Here is a 25,940-nt window from a genome sequence, read left to right as displayed (position 1 = left end):
AGTCCAACATGCTGATACTAATCTTGGTTAGTTGAGACTATCCATCTGACGACCTACAATTTGCAGGGACAAATGTTTGACGAGTTATCTAGCTGAATCCTATGTATTATATAACCTTATCGCTGCTGACTTTGCTATTGATCTGTACCGTTGCCTTAGAATGTATTGTGGTTCAAACTTTGATTAGATTGCGTTTCTTCTGTCGCGTTGGTCAACCAGTATTGTTCTTATATGTGTTTTATTTGATCTTGAGATTAATCTACATGACTATATCATTGTTAATATAAGGGAAATAAACTTACTAAACTTTTACTAAAGGTGTGGTTATTCATGGCTAAAAGGTCATGGTGCGTGACAATTACTGACTCTATTGATTATTGATTTGACTAATGATTATTGATTATAACGTATTGATTATTGTTTCTGTTCTGGAGCTATGGTAAGAACATCCTGAACGAGTCACAAGGTTCATCGACCTATACTTGTCCCTTGCAAGTTTACTTGTTAAGGTCCGACGTGCAAACAAGTCCATGCCTGTAACCTTGGACTCCATTGCACCCACCCCCTCATCCCTCACCAATTCCTCCCTTACTGATTTTAAACCTCAATTATTTATTGTCTATGAACTAGGTATTTAACCATTTCTTGCATTTTGTTCAATATGTCATACATTCATCATTTAGACCTGCTCCTTGATTTTATTCCTGTGGTCTAAATTTTCTACGTAAATTGCTCTGATGCCCTTCAGCCTTGGAGGGGTTACACAAAACATTTTAAATAAATGATGCCTTAATATAAAGACACAAAATCCTAGTTGACAAACAGGATCTCAAAGTATGTTCTTAACCTCTGGCTAAATGATCTTTTAGTGAAATGTGCTATTGCGATATTTTGTGATATTTATTCTGGAAGTAAAAAACAAAGGTCAGAGAAGATGTAACTGCAAGTCATGGAACTATAAAAGAAAACTCTATCTCTGATACATAAGGGCATTATACTTAGCTCATCCTCAGTAAGATGCATTGTTTTTTTCAAATGTGTCTCCCATACCAGGTATATCCATGAAGAGCTAATCAATTGGGAAAAGCAAAGAGAATTAGATAAAGCCCTGCAGTAGGTATTGTAATGATAACGTAGTGCCTCAGTGATCTTTAGAATGGTGAGGTAGGTTCCAGCCACTAACAAACTGCAAGCATCCTAAGACTAACTAGAAACTGCATCACATAGTGGAGTCAATGTCGGCGATATATATGCTACACTATTCTGTTAACATACCATTTGTCTTGATGCCTTTTTAGTAAAGCAATATATGAAGAATAATATTTGTGGTTGCTAAACAACAGTGAGCCCTGCACAAAATACACACATACTAGTAGCATGCTGGTAATTAGCTTCTTAATGAAATGCCAGAGCTTAATGAAGTTGGTGCATTGCTGTGAAGAGTTCTAACTCGGTAACCTCAAAAGAAACCTCGTGTTCAAAAGTGGTAGAACTTTTTCTATTAACTGAATCATTATTTAAGGGTATTTTTTCCAGATCTTTATTCTTTTTGTCTTGTGGTATAATAACTAATCAAATACATTTCTTAAAAGAAAATGCATTTTCTGAATTTGTTGATGTTGATTTGATGATCCTGAAAGTATTCTTGGAAAAACGTACAATTTGTTTATTTTGTAAAGACGGCCACACCATGAGAGATGTAAGGGATGCCATTTGTTAGTTAGCACTGTCAGTTTATGAAGACATTTCTCTGTGTTTAAGGATATAGATGTTGTAATAGTCTGGGTGAACCATATCCCAAGATATTTATTATGTTGAGGTTTCCATACAAAGTTAGAAGTTAAGAAGGCATGTCTAAAAGTAAATTTGCTCAATGGTGATATTTCACATTTATCATTGTTCAGTTTGCAGCTCTATACTGAAGCATATGAAGAAACTTCATGCAGAAAAGCTGGAACTGAGGAATGTGGTTGTGAAATGAATAACAAATTATCATCAGCATATGCTGATAGTTTGATTTGTTTGCTTTTACATGTGTACCCATATATGCCATTATTTTGTATCAGTTTAGATAAAAAGGGTTCCAAAGCTAAATTAAAAAGAAAAAGAGAGAGAGGACAAACCTGCCTGATACCTCTACCTAATGTGAAATTTGAGGAGGGGAGTCAGATTGCATATATAGCTGGTCTTGGGGATGTATAGAGAAGGGAAATCAAAGAGATAATTTGTGGGCCAAAGCCAAACCACTTAAGGGTATGAAAAATAAAAGGCCAGTGGACTCGAACAAGCTTTCTTTATATCTAAGGCGATTGTTGCCAAGGGGGTAGGAAGATAGGAGGATTTTGATAAGATGTCAAAAAATAAGCAACTTTTATCAGATATATATCGTCCTTTAACAAAGCCCGATTGTTCTTCACCAACAAGTGTTCAGAGGAACGATTCTAGTGTTAAGGCTAAGTCCTTTGAGAAGATTTTATAATCTACATTACCAAGGGAGATAGGTCTATAATTGTTGCAATGATGAAGATCTTTCCCTTCTATTGGGATTAAGCATATACGAACAGCCAAAAAGGAACCATTAGACTTCTGTGCATGTGAGAAGGAAGTTATAAGAGCGTGTAATTTAGGTAGAAGTTGATCAGAAAAGTGTGTGAAAAATTCACGAGTAAGACCATCTGGCCCTGGAGCTTTCTCTTTTTGGGAATATTTAGGGCAGATTGAAGTTTTGTTTGTGTAATATTACTTTCTAATAGCATGAAAGGATGAAATCAGATTTAGATTCAGGTGTTTTTTGTGTATTGAGTAAGTATCCAATAATATCAGATTCAGAAGAAACATCCTCTGTGATATATAGTGCTTTATAAAAATTAACAATTTCATTTCAAATTTCAGAGTCTTTGTGTTGAGTCTATAATTGACTCAATTTTCAGTTTATTACTTTTGATTTTGATTTAGTTTGCTAATAATTTGCCAGATTTATTTTGGCCCCCGTAAAACATTGCGCTGGAGTTCAACAAATAAGCAGAAGCTTGATCTGTACATATTTTATCAAACTGAAGTTTGGCAATAATAAGATCAGTTATACATTATTTTGACGTAGAGATATAATAAGTATGTTCCAAGCTTTATTTTTGTAAACATTTCTGGAACATGAATTAGGGATTGTTTTCTTTTATTGAGACATAGCTAATGCTGAAGTCATGAGTCAAAGCCTTAAATGCATCCCACATGATACGAAAAGGCAAGTTGTCATTGCTATTAATTTGAAAGTATTCATGAAAAAAAGAATGAAAAGATGTAGTGAAATCAGGGTCGAAAAAGAGGGAACTATTGAAGTGCTATCTTTTTAGTAAATTTGGTTTAGGAAGTATTTCTGGAATTATGGAAACAGGAGCATGATCAGACATTAAAATAGAGCCTATGCCAGCTGATTGTATGGCTTGGGAGAGATTATGTGTGAGAAATATATAATCTAAGTGGGATATGTGTGATGAGAAGGGGAAAAATAAGCATGTTCCTTCAAAGTAGGATTACGTAGTCCCCAATGATATGTTAAAGTTCTCTGCTTGAGTGCATGAACAAATCTTTTTTATGATCTCTTGGGTATATAGAGGGTGGTGGAGTTTCAATCAATAAATGGGTCAACAATTTGATTGCAATCACCAGCAAAAATAAGATTATGATCTGGGTATTGGATTAGCTGTAGGGCTAAGTGGAACCAAAAGTGACAGTTTGCGTTGGTGGGTCCGTGAACATTAGAGAGTGAAAGTGGAATTATATCAATTGATAGTTTGGTATACAGCCATCTACAATTATCATTAGATTCCTGGTGTTAGAAATGGGGTTTTTGGTTGGCAATCAGGTTGCCCTCTGTCCAAGCAAGAACCCTCACTCTAGTCAGGGTAAGTCACACACAATCCAAAATCAGCCTGTGCTCACCCTCCGGTAGCTTGGCACGAGCAGTCAGGCTTAACTTAGAAGGCAATGTGTAAAGCATTTGTGCAATAAATCATACAACACCATAGCATAACACCACAAAAATACACCACACAGTGTTTAGAAAAATATATAATATTTATCTGGGTATCTTCAGGTCAAAACGATCAAAGTTGCAATACGAATTTGTAAAGATATCACTGAAAAGTGATAGAGAGTGTCTTAAGTCTTTAGAAAGTAAACAAAGTCTCTTTCAAACACAAAGTACCTGGTTTCTGGTGGAAAATCTCCTCAGAGGGCCACAGGAGAAGAGGTGCGTGGAAAACTGGTGTGTGCGTCGATTTCTCCTCAGCACACACGGACTTGCGTTGTTATTTTCCACGCGGGGAAGTCGGCGTCGTTTTCCGGCGCGTGGACAGTCTCTTTCTGTGGATCACGGGGATTACCAGATGTCCCGGGTCTGTGCGTGGATTTTCCGGCTTGTTCTCCGGCTGCGCTTCGGTCTGCGGGGCTGCGCGTCGAAATTACGATCTCACGGCAGGCGTCGCGTCGATTTCTCCTCTAGACTTCGATCTGCGGGGCTGCGCGTTGAAATTACGATCTCACAGCAGGCGTCGCGTCGATTTCTCCTCTAGAGGTCGGGCGGCGTTGTCCTTGCGAGGCCGTGCGTCAGATCTTCGATCGTCCCCTGAGCGTTGCGTTGATCAGCGTCGGAGTGCGGCGTTTTTCTCGCCGCGAAACAAGCTGTGCGGCAAAATTTTCGGCGCACGGGGCGTCCAAGTAAAAGAGAGAAGTCTTTTTGGCCCTGAGACTTCAAGGAACAGGAGGCAAGCTCTATCCAAGCCCTTGGAGAGCACTTTCACAGCCAGACAAGAGTTCAGCAAGGCAGCAGGGCAACAGCAAGGCAGCAGTCCTTTGTAGAAAGCAGACAGGTGAGTCCTTTGAGCAGCCAGGCAGTTCTTCTTGGCAGGATGTAGTTTCTGGTTCAGGTTTCTTCTCCAGCAAGTGTCTGATGAGGTAGGGCAGAGGCCCTGTTTTATACTAAGTTGTGCCTTTGAAGTGGGGGTGACTTCAAATAGTCTCTAAGAAATGCACCAAGCCCCCTTTCAGCTCAATCCTGTCTGCCAGAGTCCCAGTAGGGGGTGTGGCAGTCCTTTGTGTGAGGGCAGGCCCTCCACCCTCCCAGCCCAGGAAGACCCATTCAAAATGCAGATGTATGCAAGTGAGGCTGAGTACCCTGTGTTTGGGGTGTGTCTGAGTGAATGCACAAGGAGCTGTCAACTAAACCTAGCCAGACGTGGATTGAAGGGCACAACAAGATTTTAGTGCAAAGAAATGCTCACTTTCTAAAAGTGGCATTTCTAGAATAGTAATATTAAATCCGACTTCACCATTCAGCAGGATTTTATATTACCATTCTGGCCATACTAAATATGACCTTCCTGCTCCTTTCAGATCAGCAGCTGCCACTTCACCAATGTATGAGAGCAGCCCCAATGTTAGCCTATGAAGGGAGCAGGCCTCACAGTAGTGTGAAAACGAATTTAGGAGTTTTACACTACCAGGACATATAACCACACAAGTACATGTCCTGCCTTTTACCCACACAGCACCCTGCTCTAGGGGTTACCTAGGGCACACATTAGGGGTGACTTATGTATAGAAAAAGGGGAGTTCTAGGCTTGGCAAATACCTTTAAATGCCAAGTCGAAGTGGCAGTGAAACTGCACACACAGGCCTTGCAATGGCAGGCCTGAGACAAGGTTAAGGGGCTACTGAGGTGGGTGGCACAACCAGTGCTGCAGGCCCACTAGTAGCATTTGATCTACCTGCCCTAGGCACATGTAGTGCACTCTACCAGGGACTTACAAGTAAATTAAATAGTCAATCATGGATAAACCAATCAGTAGTACAATTTACACAGAGAGCATATGCACTTTAGCACTGGTTAGCAGTGGTAAAGTGCCCAGAGGTCAAAAACCAACAACAACAGGTCAGGAAAAATAGGAGGAAGGAGGCAAAAAGTTTGGGGATGTCCCTGTAAAAAAGCAAGGTCCAACATGACCCCCTACCAGCCTAAAGCCAGGGGAGAACAATCACTATCCTGATGTACTTCCCTGTTTGAGGCGACAGAACAAGGACCCAGGCCCACAACAGCAGGGGCATGCTCCAGTTCTTCGCCTTCCTGACTCCAATTGGATCACTCTGTCCATACTCTCAGGGCCCACTAAGCCAACCCATGGGGAACCTTTCTCCTTACCTGCGGATCCCATCTGTGCAGCACCTAACCTTACTTTGATCACAGATGTATCCCAGGAGTAGGATAGTACCACCATGACCAACACAGTGGTGTTGCCCACTCTACCCCCGGGGTGTGACACTTGTCCCCTCCCCGGGAATAACTCTGTCCACCCGGACAGCAAGCCACAGTGATTACTGACACCTGCCAGGGATGAGAGCCAGGCCCCAGGCCTCTCAAAGCTCTCCAACCACTGTGGCTGTGGAGAGTGGGGGGCGGTAGCCCCAGGTGCTGGCCACCCTTTAACCACTCTCCCTTCCACCAGGTCAGGTATGACAGCCTGAACCTGGTCCTCCCCTCTGGGGCTCTGTACCCTCCCTCCTGGAGCGGTACCCCCAGAGTCCAACATGGTCTGGGTGCTTACAGAAGTCGCCCTGTACCATTCCACCACCAGTGCAGGGCTGTTAACCTGCAAATGGCCCTCCAACCTGGGGCCTGTACCTTCCGGGTGGGCTAGGGCCCGGGGTGAGGCTTCCCTCTCCCTGCCCTCCCTTCTGGGGTCCAGCACCCTCCAGCTAGGAGTGGCCTCCTCAGAAGACAACATGGTAGGGGCACTGTTATCAGTAGCCCCTCCCTCCAGGTCCGGGGGGACACCCTGAACCTGGTCTTCCAGCCCAGGGTCTGTACCCTTAGACTGGATCACTGCCTGGCAAACCAGGACTTCCTGGGGGGCACACCTACCCCCCACCAGGTCAGAGTTTAACCTCTGCACCTGACCATTCAACTCAGAGTCACCACCCTGAAGTTGAACAATTGCCTGGCACGCCAGGACTTCCTGGAGGGCACACTGACCCTCCACCAGGTCAGAGTTTAACCTCTGAACTTGGCCATTCAACTCAGAGTCACCACCCTGAAGTTGAACAATTGCCTGGCACGCCAGGACTTCCTGGAGGGCACACTGACCCTCCACCAGGTCAGAGTTTAACCTCTGAACCCGGTTATCCAACCCAGAGTCAGCACCCTGAGGTTGGACAACTGCCTGGTACACCAGGACTTCCAGGGAGGCACACCTACCTCCCACCAGGTCAGAGTTTAACCTCTGAGCCTGGTGCCCCAACCCAGGGTCACCACCCTGAGGTTGGGCAATTGCCTGGCACGCCAGGACTTTCTGGGGGGCACACCTACCCCCCACCAGGTCAGAGTTTAACCTCTGAACCTCGTCATCCAACCCAGAGTCAACACCCTGAGGTTGGACACTTGCCTGGCACAGCAGGACTTCTTGGGAGGCACACCTACCTCCCACCAGGTCAGAGTTTAACCTCTGAACCTGGGTATCTAACCCAGAGTCACCACCCTGAGGTTGGCCAACTGCCTGGCACACCAGGACTTTCTGGGAGGCACGCCTACCTCCCACCAGGTCAGAGGTTAACCTCTGAACCTGGTTCTCCAACCCAGGGTCACCACCCTGAGGTTGAACAATTGCCTGGCATGCCAGGAGTTTCTGGGGGGCACACCTACCCCCCACCAGGTCAGAGTTTAACCTCTGAACCCGGTTATCCAACCCAGAGCCAGCACTCTGAGGTTGGACCACTGCCTGGTACACCAGGACTTTCTGGGGGGCACACCTACCCCCCACCAGGTCAGAGTTTAACCGCGGAGCCTGGTTCCCCAACCCAGGGTCACCACCCTGAGGTTGGGCAATTGCCTGGCACGCCAGGACTTTCTGGGGGGCACACCTACCCCCCATCAGGTCAGAGTTTAACCTCTGAACCTGGTTATCCAACCCAGAGTCAACACCCTGAGGTTGGAGAATCGCCTGGCACAGCAGGACTTCTTGGGAGGCACATCTACCTCCCACCAGGTTAGAGTTTAACCTCTGAGCCTGGTTCCCCAACCCAGGGTCACCACCCTGAGGTTGGGCAATTGCCTGGCACGCCAGGACTTTCTGGGGGGCACACCTACCCCCCACCAGGTCAGAGTTTAACCTCTGAACCTGGTCATCCAACCCAGAGTCAACACCCTGAGGTTGGAGAATTGCCTGGCACAGCAGGACTTCTTGGGAGGCACATCTACCTCCCACCAGGTCCGAGTTTAACCTCTGAACCTGGGTATCCAACCTAGAGTCACCACCCTGAGGTTGAATCTTTGCCTGGCATGCCAGGACTTCCTGGGGGGCACTCTCACCCCCCACAAGGGACATACCATCCCCAAGGGTCACACAAAAGTCTGGTTGGCGCAGGTCTCCCGACCTCTGCCCATCCAACAGAGTCTGGGTTTCCCCCAAACCAGAAACGGTTTCACCTGGGTCATTCCTGGGGGTCTCTGTTCTCAGAGCTGTCCCCTGACTCTCAAGGTCCTCCACTGGGGTCTGCAACCCCCTCTCAACCCTATGTCTGGGCTTCTGCACCCCCTCACTAGGAGGAGTACTGCCAGACACCAGAACTGTTGGGATGATGGCTAAAGTCACACCCCCAAGTTCTTCTGACACTGCGGGGCTTCCCTCAAAAGATGGCCCTACGGTACAGGCTAGGCTTCCCTCCTGGTGTTCCCTCATGGAACCCTCTAGGACCTGGGACCTACCTGGGACACTACAATCCTTTCCCACCTCACTCGGTTGGGAACCACCTAGACCACTCCCTTCCGGAGCACCCCCAAATGCCTCTTCAGACTCTCTGGTACTCACCCAGAAGTCTGCCTCCATTGTAAGTTCCCTGGGGTCAGAGAACTCACACTCCACCTGGTGTTGGCGTAGCTCTGGAAAATAAGGACCAGACATATGCTCTCCAGCAATTACATCATTCTGCCCTTCACATGTATTAACCACAGTACCCTTCACCCAACCATCCAGTAACTCAACCTTGGAAAAGCACTCTACTTCACCCTCCTGAGACTGGTGAGACAGTATCTGTCTGTCCCTGACACTCAACCCATACTCTTCTGGGATGTCTCTACACTCTATATCCAGGACGTCCACCAGGGGGGAACCCTTTTCTCTGTCACTCTCTGCTAGAGTCAGTAAAGTGTCCCTCCCCCCAGTAGGAATATGACTCCCTGTGCCAGTTCCCCAATCCTTCTCAGGGACCCTGTGCATAACGGGAACTACCTCATACCCTTGAACTGCCTGGGGTGTGTCAACTCCCTTCTTCAAGTTGGGCACCACATCTCTGGGCTTGTGCCCTTCTTCAGCAGTACTAGATGCAAGATTTTTGCTGCCACCATCTGAACTGGACTCAGCCCTTCCGGCCTCCAGTTTCAGCTCTTTACAGCTCAGCTCTTGAGCTGCAATCTTTTCTTCTTCCTGGGCTAAGAGTCTTTTTGCCTCAACCTCTGCAAGATACTCCTCTAATTGTTGCTCCTGTCGCCTTTGACCTCGGAGCCATTCATCTATTTCTGGGTCACTGTCCAACTCTGAGTAGACTTCCTCCTCATCTGTGTAGTCTTCCTCCTCATGTGCGTAGTCCTCCTCCTCATCTGAGGGGTACTTAGTCATTTGGTTTCTTGCTGCCTCTCTCTCTGCCCATCTTTCCTCCCCCCAGACTATGTAGTGATGGAGCATCTCCGCCTTAGTAGATCTCCTTGCTACAGGAAGGCCCCATTTTCTGCAAAGCTTCCTTAGGTCAGCCTTAGTGAGGTGGTCAGTACGAACAAAGAATGAGCAGGTACACAATCCCATTCTGATAAGATCTTATCAGCAAAAACCAAAATTCAAAGTCCAAAATATCAATAGTATATCCAGGAGGACATCAGAGAACCAAAAGCGAAAAAGATGAAAAATCAAGTTGACCTTCAACTGTGGGTAGGTAGTGAAATACTTAGCTACTGTATGTCACTGCACAAACACAAGTCCTATCCTCACCGCTGATCACCAATGTTAGAAATGGGGTTTTTGGTTGGCAGTCAGGTTGCCCTCTGTCCAAGCAAGAACCCTCACTCTAGTCAGGGTAAGTCACACACAATCCAAAATCAGCCTGTGCTCACCCTCCGGTAGCTTGGCACGAGCAGTCAGGCTTAACTTAGAAGGCAATGTGTAAAGCATTTGTGCAATAAATCATACAACACCATAGCATAACACCACAAAAATACACCACACAGTGTTTAGAAAAATATATAATATTTATCTGGGTATCTTCAGGTCAAAACGATCAAAGTTGCAATACAAATTTGTAAAGATATCACTGAAAAGTGATAGAGAGTGTCTTAAGTCTTTAGAAAGTAAACAAAGTCTCTTTCAAACACAAAGTACCTGGTTTCTGGTGGAAAATCTCCTCAGAGGGCCACAGGAGAAGAGGTGCGTGGAAAACTGGTGTGTGCGTCGATTTCTCCTCAGCACACACGAACTTGCGTCGTTATTTTCCACGCGGGGAAGTCGGCGTCGTTTTCCGGCGCGTGGACAGTCTCTTTCTGTGGATCGCGGGGATTACCAGATGTCCCGGGTCTGTGCGTGGATTTTCCGGCTTGTTCTCCGGCTGCGCGTCGGTCTGCGGGGCTGCGCGTCGAAATTACGATCTCACGGCAGGCGTCGCGTCGATTTCTCCTCTAGACTTCAATCTGCGGGGCTGCGCGTTGAAATTACGATCTCACGGCAGGCGTCGCGTCGATTTCTCCTCTAGAGGTCGGGCGGCGTTGTCCTTGCGAGGCCGTGCGTCGGATCTTCGATCGTCCCCTGAGCGTTGCGTTGATCAGCGTCGGAGTGCAGCGTTTTTCTCGCCGCGAAACAAGCTGTGCGTCGAAATTTTCGGCGCACGGAGCGTCCAAGTAAAAGAGAGAAGTCTTTTTGGCCCTGAGACTTCAAGGAACAGGAGGCAAGCTCTATCCAAGCCCTTGGAGAGCACTTTCACAGCCAGACAAGAGTTCAGCAAGGCAGCAGGGCAACAGCAAGGCAGCAGTCCTTTGTAGAAAGCAGACAGGTGAGTCCTTTGAGCAGCCAGGCAGTTCTTCTTGGCAGGATGTAGTTTCTGGTTCAGGTTTCTTCTCCAGCAAGTGTCTGATGAGGTAGGGCAGAGGCCCTGTTTTATACTAAGTTGTGCCTTTGAAGTGGGGGTGACTTCAAATAGTCTCTAAGAAATGCACCAAGCCCCCTTTCAGCTCAATCCTGTCTGCCAGAGTCCCAGTAGGGGGTGTGGCAGTCCTTTGTGTGAGGGCAGGCCCTCCATCCTCCCAGCCCAGGAAGACCCATTCAAAATGCAGATGTATGCAAGTGAGGCTGAGTACCCTGTGTTTGGGGTGTGTCTGAGTGAATGCACAAGGAGCTGTCAACTAAACCTAGCCAGACGTGGATTGAAGGGCACAACAAGATTTTAGTGCAAAGAAATGCTCACTTTCTAAAAGTGGCATTTCTAGAATAGTAATATTAAATCCGACTTCACCATTCAGCAGGATTTTATATTACCATTCTGGCCATACTAAATATGACCTTCCTGCTCCTTTCAGATCAGCAGCTGCCACTTCACCAATGTATGAGAGCAGCCCCAATGTTAGCCTATGAAGGGAGCAGGCCTCACAGTAGTGTGAAAACGAATTTAGGAGTTTTACACTACCAGGACATATAACCACACACGTACATGTCCTGCCTTTTACCCACACAGCACCCTGATCTAGGGGTTACCTAGGGCACACATTAGGGGTGACTTATGTATAGAAAAAGGGGAGTTCTAGGCTTGGCAAATACCTTTAAATGCCAAGTCGAAGTGGCAGTGCAACTGCACACACAGGCCTTGCAATGGCAGGCCTGAGACAAGGTTAAGGGGCTACTGAGGTGGGTGGCACAACCAGTGCTGCAGGCCCACTAGTAGCATTTGATCTACCTGCCCTAGGCACATGTAGTGCACTCTACCAGGGACTTACAAGTAAATTAAATAGTCAATCATGGATAAACCAATCAGTAGTACAATTTACACAGAGAGCATATGCACTTTAGCACTGGTTAGCAGTGGTAAAGTGCCCAGAGGTCAAAAACCAACAACAACAGGTCAGGAAAAATAGGAGGAAGGAGGCAAAAAGTTTGGGGATGTCCCTGTCAAAAAGCCAGGTCCAACACCTCGGATAATAGTTTAATGTTGAGCAACTTCTGACATAATGTTATAATGCCATTTTTCTTCCCATTTCCTGGAGAGAAGAATACTTCACCTACCCATCCTCATTTCAGTTTCATGGATTCATGTTCTGTTAGATGTGACTCCTAAATTAGTGCTATGTTGGCTCCTAAATCTGATAAGTGTGTTAGAACTCACTGTCTCTTAATTGGGAAATTCAATCCCTTGACATTCAAAGAAACAATTTTCAAAGACATAGAGAAAATATAATGCAAGACATTATACCAGGCATATCATATATATTATTAAACATAGAACGTGTAAGAAAAAATACATTCAATAATATGAAAGAGCAGTAAATAGGAAAAGCAAGAATTTAAACAAGGGTTACGGATAAGGAATAAGGAAGATGAAAAGAGTAAAGATATATTTGTGTAGTGAAGAAAAGAGAAAACATTGACAAAGTGAATAGAATGTATAACATACCTAAGGGTCCAAACATAAGGGGGGGTGAGACCACCTGGAACAGATGACGCGTCCAGAATCCAAGGAAAAGGGCACCTGGAGGACTACTACACACGAGGCAAATAATAAAGTGAGGCACAAATGGTAAAATAGTACCTGCGGGGAAGAAAATAAAGTGATTAGAAGAATATTATGTAATCTAATGAACAAGATAATAATAGGAATAAAAATAAGGTTTATACTGAGAGAAACATTGTGTTTGAGTGTCAAAGATCGTCAATGTAAAAGATTCTGAAACTAGGATATCAGGGTTTAGATTAACTAGATGTATCCATATTCTCTGACTTGCATGCGTTAATTAAAGCATCCAGACTGGTAGGATCATCATAGGTTGTTGTCATTCATATAAGTCACCTTAACTATGCAAGGATGAAATAGGCCAAAACGAGCACCAAGGAAGTGAAGTGCCAGTCTCATGCTAAGAAAATATATACGTCTCAACATCTGTCTGCAGTACTTTTGGCATAGTCCTGAGAGAAATATAAAGCATTTACTGACCAAGAGATGTGTTTGATTGATCTGATTGCAGAAAGTACATTGAGTACGTTTCTTTGGTTAAAAAAACATAGAACAACTCCTCTCAATCATTTAAAGGTGGATGCAGCAGCTGATGATGAATTAGGTGCTCAGTATGATTTTGGCGGTAATTCCCGAAGACCGCCATTTAAGCAGGTGCTGAACGACCACTAGTGACGACGGTCTGAAGTCCACTGTATTATGAGTCACCCACAGAACATTACCTAAAAACAGGCAACAATCCAAAAATTGTCAGCTTGAGCGATGGCTGGAGAGAGGCGGTTGCACTGTCAGCACCGCCACGCCAACAACATCCCGCCCTCTAAATTACGACTCACAACTCCCACCACCCTGTCACCCCCTCACACCACCCTTACCTGCACCAATCCACCCTGAAGTCAATACCCTCCCTTGCATGCCACACCTCCCACTAACACCTTTCCCACACAGGCCCACCCAGTGCATGGATTTCTCAAACTGCAGCAAGTACTACAACTTCCACAATACAACACTCCCAACCATTGTAGAACTGCTAATTCCACTTCACATTTGAACACCTGCATGTATAACCATATCACCCAACTTTCACCATCATGAAATTTTGAGTGCATATCAGTACATGGCAATGACATCCGTCAAGACTACCATCAACTATATAGCAAATTGTTACACTAGCAACTTCCAAAAGACCCAAAAACTAGCAGTTGTCAAGAAACTGTCAATGCCATTTCTGATCAGCAATTGCAAGCAATGATAGCAGACCACCATGTGTACCATGACTACTATACCATCATTTAACACAATTCCTCTCACTCCACAGGTATCCCTAGTACTGCCACACAGAAGAGGATGCCAGAGACTGAAAGTCAGCCCCTGGAAGTAGGTCCAATAGAGGAAGGTCACACTCTGTCTGGAAAGGGGTGACTTACCTGGCTCATAAGGTATGACTGGTCAGTCCACCACCACCAGCCTCACCCTGCCCACAACAGAATTCCCCTCCCTTGTGGCACCTACACCACAGCTGAGTCTACCTTTTGAAACCTGTGTCCCAAGGACAGACCATTCATCAGTGTACCCCACAGTATAGGGACCGGAGTTGCCACCCCAAACCCAAGACAACGAAGGTCCTGTTGTCAGTGGGAGGGGGCACACTGTGCAAGGGGCACAGGCACAGGAGAGAAAGGGTCAGTGAGAGGGCAACTGTGGGCAAAGGGATGAGGCAGCAACAGGACAAGAATAGCCAGGAGGCCATCTCCAGAGTCCTGGGAGCCAACCATCACCTGTGACTCGGGGTGAGTGTTTGAAAAGTTTCAACACTCCGTCCATCATTTTATTTTGTGATATTGCCTTGTGCGCCCTAAGTGGCTAGGGTATGTCCAGATGTGGGTCCCTTGCTTGCTGCGCCACTGGATGCAAGATAGCCTGGCTGATGAAGGGTGATGCCCTAAAACCAGTCCCAGGATGCTTGATTCCTGTCCAGGGAGGACCTGGCTTGGCAGTTCAGTCTGGACTGCTCCCATTGGGAGCAGGGTCAAGACTGATTTGCAAATAGCTGGGTCCGAACTGGGGTGACGTGGCAAGCAAAATAACGTTGGATTAAACCCATATCTGTGACTGCGGGTGAGTGTTTGAAAAGTTTCAACACTCCGTCCATCATTTTATTTTGGGATATTGCCTTGTGAGCCCTAAGTGGCTACGGTATGCCCAGACATGGGTCCCTTGCTTGCTGCGCCACTGGATTCAAGCTAGCCTGGCTGATGAAGGGTGATACCGTGAAACCGGTCCCAGGATGCTTGAATCCTGTCCAGGGAGGACCTGGCTTGGCAGTTCGGGCTGGACTGCTCCCATTGGGATCAGGGTCAAGAATGATTTGCAACTAACTGGGTCCGAACTGGGGTGACGTGGCAAGCAAAATAACGATGGATTAAACCCAGATCTGTGACTGGGGGTGAGTTTCAACACTCTGCCCATCATTTTATTTTGTGATATTGTCTTGTGTGCCCTAAGTGGCTACAGTATGCCCAGATGTGTGTCCCTTGCTTGCTGTGATACTGGATTCAAGCTAGCCTGGCTGATGAAGGGTGATACCATGAAACCAGTTCGGGCTGGACTGTTCCCATTGGGAGCAGGGTCAAGACTGATTTGCAAATAGCTGCGTCCGAGCTGGGGCGACGTGGCAAGCAAAATAACGATGGATTAAACCCAGATCTGTGGCTTGGGGTGAGTGAAAAGTTTCAACACTCCGTCCATCATTTTATTTGGTGATATTGCCTTGTGTGGCCTAAGTGGCTATGGTATGTCCAGACGTGGGTCCCTTGCTTGCTGCGCCACTGGATTCAAGCTAGCCTGGCTGATGAAGGGTGATACCCTGAAACCGGTCCCAAGATGCTTGAATCCTGTCCAGGGAGGACCTAGCTTGGCAGTTTGTGCTGTACTGCTCCCATTGGGAGCAGGGTCAAGACTGATTTGAAAATAGCTGGGTCTGAACTGGGGTGACGTAGCAAGCAAAATAACGATGGATTAAACCAAGATCTGTGACTGGGGTTGAGTGTTTGAAAAGTTTCAACACTCCGTCCATTATTTTATTTTGTGATATTGCCTTGTGAGACCTAAGTGGCTACGGTATGCCCAGACATGGGTCCCTTGCTTGCTGCGCCACTGGATTCAAGCTAGCCTGGCTGATGAAGGGTGATACCGTGAAACCGGTCCCAGGATGCTTGAATCCTGTCCAGGGAGGACCTGGCTTGGCAGTTCGGGCTGGACTGCTCCCATTGGGATCAGGGTCAAGAATGATTTGCAACTAACTGGGTCCGAACTGGGGTGACGTGGCAAGCAAAATAACGATGGATTAAACCCAGATCTGTGACTGAGGGTGAGTGTTTGAAAAGTTTCAACACTCTGTCCATCATTTTATTTTGTGATATAGCCTACAATCAGTCCCAGGACACAATGGGCCAGATGCTCACCACCTTGCAGGAAAACCAGAGGCTGCAGAGGGAATGCCATCAGAAGCCCATGCGGCAGTGGCAGGCACACAATGCCACCAGGGTCTTCATTGTAGGGGTGCTCACTGAACTCACAAGAATCCAGTGTGCATCCTCAACCCAACAGCAGGCCCTACCCAATAGTCTTACAACACATGTGCCCTCAACATCTGACCCAGCTACTGGAATCGAGGCCCAGCAAGAGGACCAAAGTTAACTAGCACCCCTGCCACAGCAGCTGAGGAGACCCACCCAAAAGAGGCCATCCATCCAGACCTCCTGCAGAACCTGAGGGCAAGACCAAACACACCGCCAGTGTCAGGAATCCCCAATGTGCCTCCTGCCTTATCTGTCAGCATCCCCAGGGATTAGGGTTAAATCACATCTCTGCTCTTGGTTAACCGGTTCTGTGCCGTAGATGAGGTGACCTCGTCCAAGGCTACAGTTCCCTTGTGCCTTGGACGAGGTCACCTTGTCCAAGGCACAGGAACTGGGGTGAGCGCGAGCGCGCCCCCGTGCACCCCCCCACCCCCCCAAGGCGGGGATGGAAGGGGAAGCCCTTCCCCTTCCACCGCAATCCCCCCCACCCCCCCTGTGACGTCAGCGAGCGAGCACGCGCTGATTTGTCAAAGGGCCTCCCCCATCGTGCTGGAAGCTCAGCTTCCAGCGCGATCGAAAGAGAAACGCAAAGCATTTCTCTTTCGATCACTTGGGGGAGGCAAGGACAGGCTTCAAAGGGAAGGAAATGTTTTTCCTTCCCTTTGAAGTCTCTCCAAGCGTTTTAAAAGCCGGATTGCTTGCAATCCGGCTTTTGAAACGACCACTAGACACCAGGGATGTCTTTTTTGTGTGTGAAATGGACATAAGGGAGCGACCCCTTGGGCAAGGGTCGCTCCCAATGGGGGGCATTTTTTAGGAAGGCTTTTCGGCCTATTATTAGGCCGATCTGCCCCCATGGGGGGGCAGAAACCTCTAGGGCACCAGGGATCATTTTTTTTCTTTTTTCTATTTGATTTGTTTTTGTTTTTTTTAGGTGGGGAGCGACCAAGGGGGGCAGAAACCACTAGGCACCGGGGATTTTTTTAGTTTTTTTGTTTTACAGATGGGGAGTGACCCCTTGGACAATGGTCGCTCCCCTGGAGGGGAAAATTGTATTTAGGCCATTTCTGGCCGTATTTTGCTACGCCAATCTGCCCCCAAGGGGGGCAGAAACCACTAGGCACCAGGGATTTTTTTGTTGCCGCCAATGTCACGCACGGAGAGCGACCCCGTTAGCAAGGGTCGCTCCCAGAGGGGGTGGGGTATGGGGGGCTAATTTATTTTAGGACATTTCTGCCCACCCTGGTGGCAGATCGGCCTATTGTTATTAGTCTGATCTGCCCCTAGGGGGGGGCAGAAACCTCTGTGCGCTAAGGCAAATTTTTTGTTTGTGTTTTTTTTTTTTTTTTTTTGAGATGGGGAGCGACCTATTAGGCAAGGGTCGCTCCCCTGGGGGGCAAATTGTATTTAGACCATTTCTGCCCCCTTGGGGGCAGATTGGCGGATTTGAGGTCAGTCTGCCCCCAAGGGGGCAGAAACCACTAGGCACCGGGGATTTTTTTTTTGGCACCAATGTCACGCAGGGGGAGCGACCCCGTAGGCAAGGGTCGCTCCCGGGGGGTTTTGGGGAGGGTTGGGGGCAAATTTATTTTAGGCCATTTCTGCTCACCCTGGGGGCAGATCGGCCTATTTTTATTAGGCTGATCTGCCCCCGGGGGGGTCAGAAACCTCTAGACGCCAGGGCAATTTTTTTTTGTGTGTTTTTTTTTTGTTTGTTTGTTTTTTTAGAGATGGGGAGCGACCCATTAGGCAAGGGTCGCTCCCCTGGGGGGCAAATTGTATTTAGACCATTTCTGCCCCCCTTGAGGGCAGATTGGCCGATTTTAGGTAAATCTGCCCCCAAGGGGGCAGAAACCACTAGGCACTGGGGATTTTTTTTTTTGGCGCCAATGTCACGCAGGGGGAGCGACCCCGTAGGCAAGGGTCGCTCCCGGGGGTTTTTGGGGGGGGTTGGGGGGCAAATTTATTTTAGGCCATTTCTGCCCACCCTGGGGGCAGATCGGCCTATTGTTATTAGGCCGATCTGCAGAAACCTCTAGGCGCTAGGGCGAATTTTTTTGTGTGTTTTTTTTTTGTTTGTTTGTTTTTTTAGAGATGGGGAGCGACCCATTAGGCAAGGATCGCTCCCCTGGGGGGCAAATTATATTTAAACCATTTCTGCCCCCCTTGGGGGCAGATTGGCGGATTTTAGGTCAATCTGCCCCCAAGGGGGCAGAAACCACTAGGCACCAGGGATTTCTTCTTTGGCACCAATGTCACGATGGGGAGCGATCTCGTAGGCAAGGGTCGCTCCCGGGGGGGTTGGGGGGGATTTATTTTAGGACATTTCTGCACCCCCCTGGGGCCGGCTGAGCTAGAGGCCAAAATCCATAGGTAGGCCCTTTGCAAAAAACACCTCTGTTTTCTGTGAAAAAATGTGGTGTCCATGTTGTGTTTTGGGCCATTTCCTTTCGTGGGCGCTAGGCCTACCCACACAAGTGAGGTACCATTTTTATCGAGAGACTTAGGGGAACGCTGGGTGGAAGGAAATTTGTGGCTCCTCTCAGATTCCAGAACTTTCTGTCACCGAAATGAGAGGAAAAAGTGTTTTTTTGGCCAAATTGTGATGTTTGCAAAGGATTCTGGGCAACAGAACCTGGTCAGAGCCCCGCAAGTCACCCCATCTTGGATTCCCCTGGGTTTCTAGTTTTAAAAAATGCGCTGGTTTGCTAGGTTTCCCCAGGTGCCGGCTGAGTTAGAGGCCAAAATCCACAGGTAGGCACTGTTTTCTATGAAAAAATGTGATGTGTCCACATTGTGTTTTGGGCCATTTCCTTTCGTGGGCGCTAGGCCTACCCACACAAGTGAGGTACCATTTTTATCGGGAGACCTGGGGGAACGTTGGATGGAAGGAAATTTGTGGCTCCTCTCAGATTCCACAACTTTCTGTCACCGAAATGAGTGGAAAACGTGTTTTTTTAGCCAAATTTTGAGGTTTGCAAAGGATTCTGGGTAACAGAACCTGGTCAGAGCCCCACAAGTCACCTCATCTTGGATTCCCCTATGTCTCTAGTTTTCAAAATCATAGGTTTGGTAGGTTTTCCTAGGTGCCGGCTGAGCTAGAGGCCAAAATCTACAGGTAGGCACTTTGCAAAAAACACCTCTGTTTTCTTTCAAAAAATGTGATGCGTGCACGTTGGGTGTTTGGGGCATTTCCTGTCGCGGGCGCTAGACCTACCCACACAAGTGAGGTATCATTTTTATCAGGAGACTTGGGGAAACGCTGGTTGGAAGAAAATCTGTGGCTCCTCTCTGATTCCAGAACTTTCTGTCACCAAAATGTGAGGAAAATATGTTTTTTTAGCCAAATTTTGAGGTTTGCAAAGGATTTTGGGTAACAAAACCTGGTCAGAGCCCCACAAGTAACCCCATCTTGGATTCCCCTAGGTCTCTAGTTTTAACAAAAGGAATAGGTTTGGTAGGTTTCCCTAGATGCCGGCTGAGCTAGAGGCCAAAACCTACAGGTAGGCACTTTGCAAAAAACACCTCTGTTTTCTTTCAAAAAATGTGATGTGTACACGTTGCGTTTTGGGGCATTTCCTGTTGCGGGAGCTAGGCCTACCCACACAAGTGAGGTATCATTTTTATCGGGAGACTTGGGGGAACGCTGGGTGGAAGGAAATTTGTGGCTCCTCTCTGATTCCAGAACTTTCTGTCACCAAAATGTGAGGAAAATGTGTTTTTGTAGCCAAATTCTGAGGTTTGCAAAGGATTCAGAGTAACAAAACCTGATCAGAGCCCCACAAGTCACCCCATCATGGATTCCCTGAGGTCTCTGGTTTTAAAAAATGCATAGGTTTGGTAGGTTTCCCTACGTGCCTGCTGAGCTAGAGGCCAAAACCTACAGGTAGGCACTTTGCAAAAAACACCTCTGTTTTCTTTAAAAAAATGTGATGTGTGCATGTTGCGCTTTGGGGCATTTCCTGTCACGGGCGCTAGGCCTACCCACACAAGTGAGGTATCATTTTGATCGGGAGACTTGGGGGAACGCTGGGTGGAAGGAAATTTGTGGCTCCTCTCTGATTCCAGAACTTTCTGTCACCAAAATTTGAGGAAAATGTGCTTTTTTAGCCAAATTTTGAGGTTTGCAAAGGATTCTGAGTAACAAAACCTGATCAGAGCCCCACAAGTCACCCCATCATGGATTCCCCGAGGTCTCTAGTTTTAAAAAATGCATAGGTTTGGTAGGTTTCCCTACGTGCCGGCTGAGCTAGAGGCCAAAATCTACAAGTAGGCACTTTGCAAAAAACACCTCTGTTTTCTTTAAAAAAATGTGATGTGTGCATGTTGCGCTTTGGGGCATTTCCTGTCACGGGCGCTAGGCCTACCCACACAAGTGAGGTACCATTTTGATCGGGAGACTTGGGGGAACGCTGGGTGGAAGGAAATTTGTGGCTCCTCTCTGATTCCAGAACTTTCTGTCACCAAAATGTGCTTTTTTAGCCAAATTTTGAGGTTTGCAAAGGATTCTGGGTAACAAAACCTGGTCAGAGCCCCACAAGTCACCCCATCTTGGATTCCCCTAGGTCTCCAGTTTTCAAAAATGCATAGGTTTGGTAGGTTTCCCTAGGTGCCTGCTGAGCTAGAGGCCAAAATCTACAGGTAGGCACTTTGCAAAAAACACCTCTATTTTCTTTAAAAAAAATTGATATGTCCACGTTGCGTTTTGGGGCATTTCCTGTCGCGGGCCCTAGGCCTACCCACACAAGTGAGGTATCATTATTATCGGGAGACTTGGGGGAACGCTGGGTGGAAGGAAATTTGTGGCACCTCTCTGATTCCAGAACTTTCTGTCACCAAAATGTGAGGAAAATGTGTTTTTTTAGCCAGATTTTGAGGTTTGCAAAGGATTCTGGGTAACAGAACCTGGTCAGAGACCCACAAGTCACCCTATCTTGGATTCCCCTGGGTCTCTAGTTTTCAAAAATGCACAGGTTTGGTAGGTTTCCCTAGGTGCCGGCTGAGCTAGAGGCCAAAATCTACAGGTAGGCACTTTTCAAAAAACACCTCTGTTTTCTTTAAAAAAATTTGATGTGTCCACGTTGCGTTTTGGGGCATTTCTTTTCGCGGGCGCTAGGCCTACCCACACAAGTGAGGTATCAATTTTATAGGGAGACTTGGGGGAACGCTGGGTGGAAAGAAATTTGTGGCTCCTCTCTGATTCCAGGACTTTCTGTCACCAAAATGTGAGGAAAATGTGTTTTTTTAGCCACATTTTGAGGTTTGCAAAGGATTCTGGGTGACAGGACCTGGTCAGAGCCCCACAAGTCACCCCATCTTGGATTCCCCCGGGTCTCTAGTTTTAAAAAATGCACAGGTTTGGTAGGTTTCCCTAGGTGTCGGCTGAGCTAGAGGCCAAAATCTACAGGTAGGCACTTTGCAAAAAACACCTCTGTTTTCTTTCAAAACATGTGATGTGTCCACATTGCGTTTTGGGGCGTTTCCTGTTGCGGGCGCTAGGCCTACGCACACAAGTGAGGTATCATTTTTATCGGGAGACTTGGGGGAACATAGATTAGCAAAACAAGTGTTATTGCCTCTTGTCTTTCTCTACATTTTTTCCTTCCAAATTTAAGAGAGTGTGTAAAAAAGACATCTATTTGAGAAATGTCCTGTAATTTCCATGCTAGTATGGTCACCACGGAATTCATAGATACTGCTCCTCAACACCTATCTTGTGCCCATTTTGGAAATACAAAGGTTTTCTTGATAGCTATTTTTCACAAAAAATTGTAAAAATGGGGTTTGTCCCAGTAAAATGCCAGATTTGTGTTGAAAAATTGGGTTTTCTGATTCAAGTCTGCCTGTTCCTGAAAGCTGGGAAGCTGGTGATTTTAGCACCGCAAACCCTTTGTTGATGCCATTTTCAGGGAAAAAAAACACAAGCCTTCTTCTGCAGCCAATTTTCCAATTTTTTTGAAAAAACTAAATTTTCACTGTATTTTGGCTAATTTCTTGGCCTCCTTCAGGGGAACCCACAAAGTCTGGGTACCTCTAGAATCCCTAGGATGTTGGAAAAAAAGGACGCAAATTTGGTTGGCTAGCTTATGTGGATAAAAAGGTATGAGGGCCTAAGCGCAAACTGCCCCAAATAGCCAAAAAAGGCCTGGCACAGGAGGGGAAAAAGGCCTGGCAGCGAAGGGGTTAAACCTTCATGTTTCTAAGTAAACAAAATCTGCTCTGTTACACAATTGGTTTTATCAATGCTTGTTTTATCACTGCTTGTTTGTTAATGTGAGCAGGTGTAGACATGTGCTTCTAATTGGGTGTGGTGTAGACATGTGCTTCTAATTGGGTGTGGTGACACATCCACATGTGGAAACTCAACTGCTTTCCTGATTGGCTATAAATAGCAGAGTGAAGCATGCCTCCCTGCTTGGGTTTGTTTTGCTTCCTGATCTCAGCATCTGATTTGGCAGTCCAGCCCCTACTGTCATCCTCGTATTCAGGACTTTTGAGGCAATTCTTTTCTTTGTTCCTGTACTGGCTGAAACCAGGCATTCCTCAAGCTCTCTGGAAAACACTGCAGCTAAATGACTTGAATTCTCCAGGGAGTTTGTTCTTTGAGCGCCGCGTTTTCCTAGAACAGCTGGTGTATTTCAGACTTCGTGTTTTTGCAGAGTGCTTATCTTGAAGAGACAAATGCATTTTTGAACATTCTACATTATTATTGTAGTTACTTGCCTAAATGTGCTTAAGGGAACCTCCTTGAGCTCAAGTACCACAAAAAGTGACAATGCAATTTTAAAAGAGCATTTACGTGACTTTTCTTTCTCTAATAGCATAACTTGTGGATTTAAATTGTGTCATTCATGACTGTGTTTCAGGTTTGAGGAATTTGCTTTTGAAGGGTTTGCACACACACAGTGAAACCAAACCAAACTGTGCCACCCTAACTGTTTAAATCCAGAGTGGACATTTGTATTTCTTGGATTGTTTTTGTTACTTTTAGTTTAACACCATGCATGCTGGAACGTTATACGTGATATAATTAATGCCCTTGTTTGTCTTTCTTGTGCATGATAAGTGCAGCCACAGTTCTAATTGTAGTGTGCAACAGTGAATCTCTGTGAAGCCAGCCCCAGTGTCACAGTACTTATTGTAATGGTACTCAGTTTGGATTTTTGGTAATGCACTGTTAGTAATTGTGCCAACACTTTTTATTATCCCAAAAAAGTGCTGGAACATATCGGTGTTCTTCTACCGCTCCCGTGTGCATATAAGAAAGAGAGATTCAGTTTCAAGGAAGTTGAGTGCACTAACTCTACTATCACTCTGTAAACAACGACCTGCCCCCGAAGATACAGGGTGCCTGGCTGGATCGGCAAGACTTGGCAGTGTTTTGTCTCTTTCTCTTCCACTCCCCCTTTCCTTTTGGGACACCTGCCGGGGTTTCTGTGTCTACCAGGAAGTGCCAAGAGGTGTTCCAGGATGTTGGGGGCATACCATTGCCCTTGCAGACATCCTTCTTTTCAGGTGAGTGGCCCCATCTCGACAGCCAGGAAGTGATCTCTCTCCTGAACATTCTCCCTTGTGTGCCACTGATACACCCTTTTGATTGCCAATTGTCAAAGCCCATTACCCCCAGGCTCATGGATACAGGAACTGTGGAACCAATTGCTGGACCACCAACTCTGATGATTTCAGAAACCATGACCACACTCCTTAGAATTGTGATGTGAAAAACAAAATAAACACTAATGAGCACAAGTAATGGTGTATGTGTCTTCATTGTTTAAAGTGACATATTTGGAAACAAACAATAATCATGAACACATATCTGTACAACAAGTTTGTCAGAGTGACAGATGTAGCATGAATTCCAGCAGTTGTATCAGTACATCAAGATGGTAGTAACATCCAATGGCAAGGGTGCCAAGAGTCATGTCAGGATGCAAATTATAAATACATACGTGACCTGATTAGGAGCCAAAATAGGGAAAAAGTGAAATGAAGTAACCCATGTAGGCCATTATAATACACATACAGCAGTATTTCACATACACAGGAAACATGCTGCAGCTGGTAGGATACCACATATCTAGAAGTTAGGACTGTCAGTCATGCCCATGCAAAGTAATTGTATCAATCCTTATAGGTGACATCCCTAACAATACAACACCTTGCATTGTCAATAACAGGTAGATGCCAGACAGCAGTTCAGAGTACACAATGATAGGTCTGCTGTACAGGACAGTTCAAAGATGTGTACATCCCATTGTCTCATCAATTCAGACTTAGGACCATACAACTTGAGTACATCTATAAGGATGAGATGTAATGGCACCAGCATTTATCACATGTAAATGGCAGCATTGTATTTACACTTCCCCTCATGTTAAGTCAGCATCCCTTCAGGTTTGAAAACAAAGTTAGAAGGCAGTAGTCTTCCCATACCACCTTAATGTATACAACATTGAAGGACAAAACCATATCTCCCATACAAACTTTAGACCCCACATACCTGAGGATCATTGAAAGTATTGTCGAATTAGGTCAGTCCTGTTGTCAACTGGATCCTCCTTGTCTGTCTCAGGGTCACCAGCCACATCTAAAACTCCTTCATCAATATCTCCCTCCTCCAACAGTGGGATGTACCTTCTGAGTGCCAGATTATGTAACATGCAGCATGCAATGACGATCTTGCAGACTTTCCCTGATTGGTACTGCAGGGCACAACCAGACACATGGAGGCAACACAATCTTGCTTTCAATAGGCCAGAAGTACTCTCTATCACGCACCTTGCCCGACTGTGTGCCTCATTGTACCTGTCCTCCCCATCTGTAGTTGGATATCTAACTGGAGTCAGGAGTAAGGACAGGTTGGGGTATCTGGAGTCATCTGTGTAGACACAGGAACAGTATATTAGGGAACTGTGTTAGGCACAGAGCTAACTGTGTAGAGAGGTAGTGCAGACTGCTGACATGGACAGCAGTATACTTACCAATGAGCCAGACCCTTTCTCGCTGTAGATGTAACATCATTGCAGGGACATTGCTGTTCCTCAGGACGTAAGAATCATGTACAGAACCAGGGAATTTCGCAGTCACATGTGACATATACTGGTCTGCAAGACACACCATGTGAACATTAATCGAATATGTACTCTTCCAGTTTCTGAACACCTGTTAATTGACCTTAGGAGGTGCCAAGGAGATGTTAATACCATCAATGGCCCCTATTACACGTGGTACATGAGCAATGTAGTAAAAGGCAGCCTTAACAGTGTTCAGTTCTGGGTGTTGTGGGAACCTTAGGTACCTGTCCATATGCTTTAGTAGGGAATCCAGCACATCCTATAACACTACACTGAACATTGGCTGTGACATCCCTGAATCTAGTCCCACAGTCACCTGAAATGATCCACTAGCCAAAATATGTAGGACAGACAACACCTGTACTGTTGGAGGGATGGTATGGGGATTCCTTAAGGCTGGCAGGAGGTCTGGCTGCAACTGGGCAACCAGTTCCCTGATGGTCAGATGGTTGGGTCAACAGGTCATCATAATGTGCCTCTCTTCCATGGTTTCCAGGTCTACTTGGGGCAGATAGAATGGTGCATTCCTCAT

General features: G+C 46.3%; 1 long non-coding RNA gene across 6 annotated transcripts in view; it reads right to left on the bottom strand.

Annotated features, from left to right (window-relative positions):
- The window catches only part of LOC138288288 (uncharacterized), a 421,935-nt gene that overhangs the window by 237,671 nt on the left and 158,324 nt on the right, over nt 1-25,940 (bottom strand). For all 6 annotated transcript variants that reach the window (XR_011202370.1, XR_011202367.1, XR_011202371.1 and 3 more), the window contains exon 5: nt 12,694-12,828. This is a non-coding gene — a long non-coding RNA (uncharacterized lncRNA). The remainder of the gene's footprint in view (nt 1-12,693; nt 12,829-25,940) is intronic.

This window comes from Pleurodeles waltl, chromosome 4_1, assembly GCF_031143425.1.
Source record: "Pleurodeles waltl isolate 20211129_DDA chromosome 4_1, aPleWal1.hap1.20221129, whole genome shotgun sequence".
Taxonomy (NCBI): domain Eukaryota; kingdom Metazoa; phylum Chordata; class Amphibia; order Caudata; family Salamandridae; genus Pleurodeles; species Pleurodeles waltl.
The sequence above is the reverse complement of the archived record's forward strand: the minus strand, read 5'-3'. Positions and strand labels throughout refer to the sequence as shown.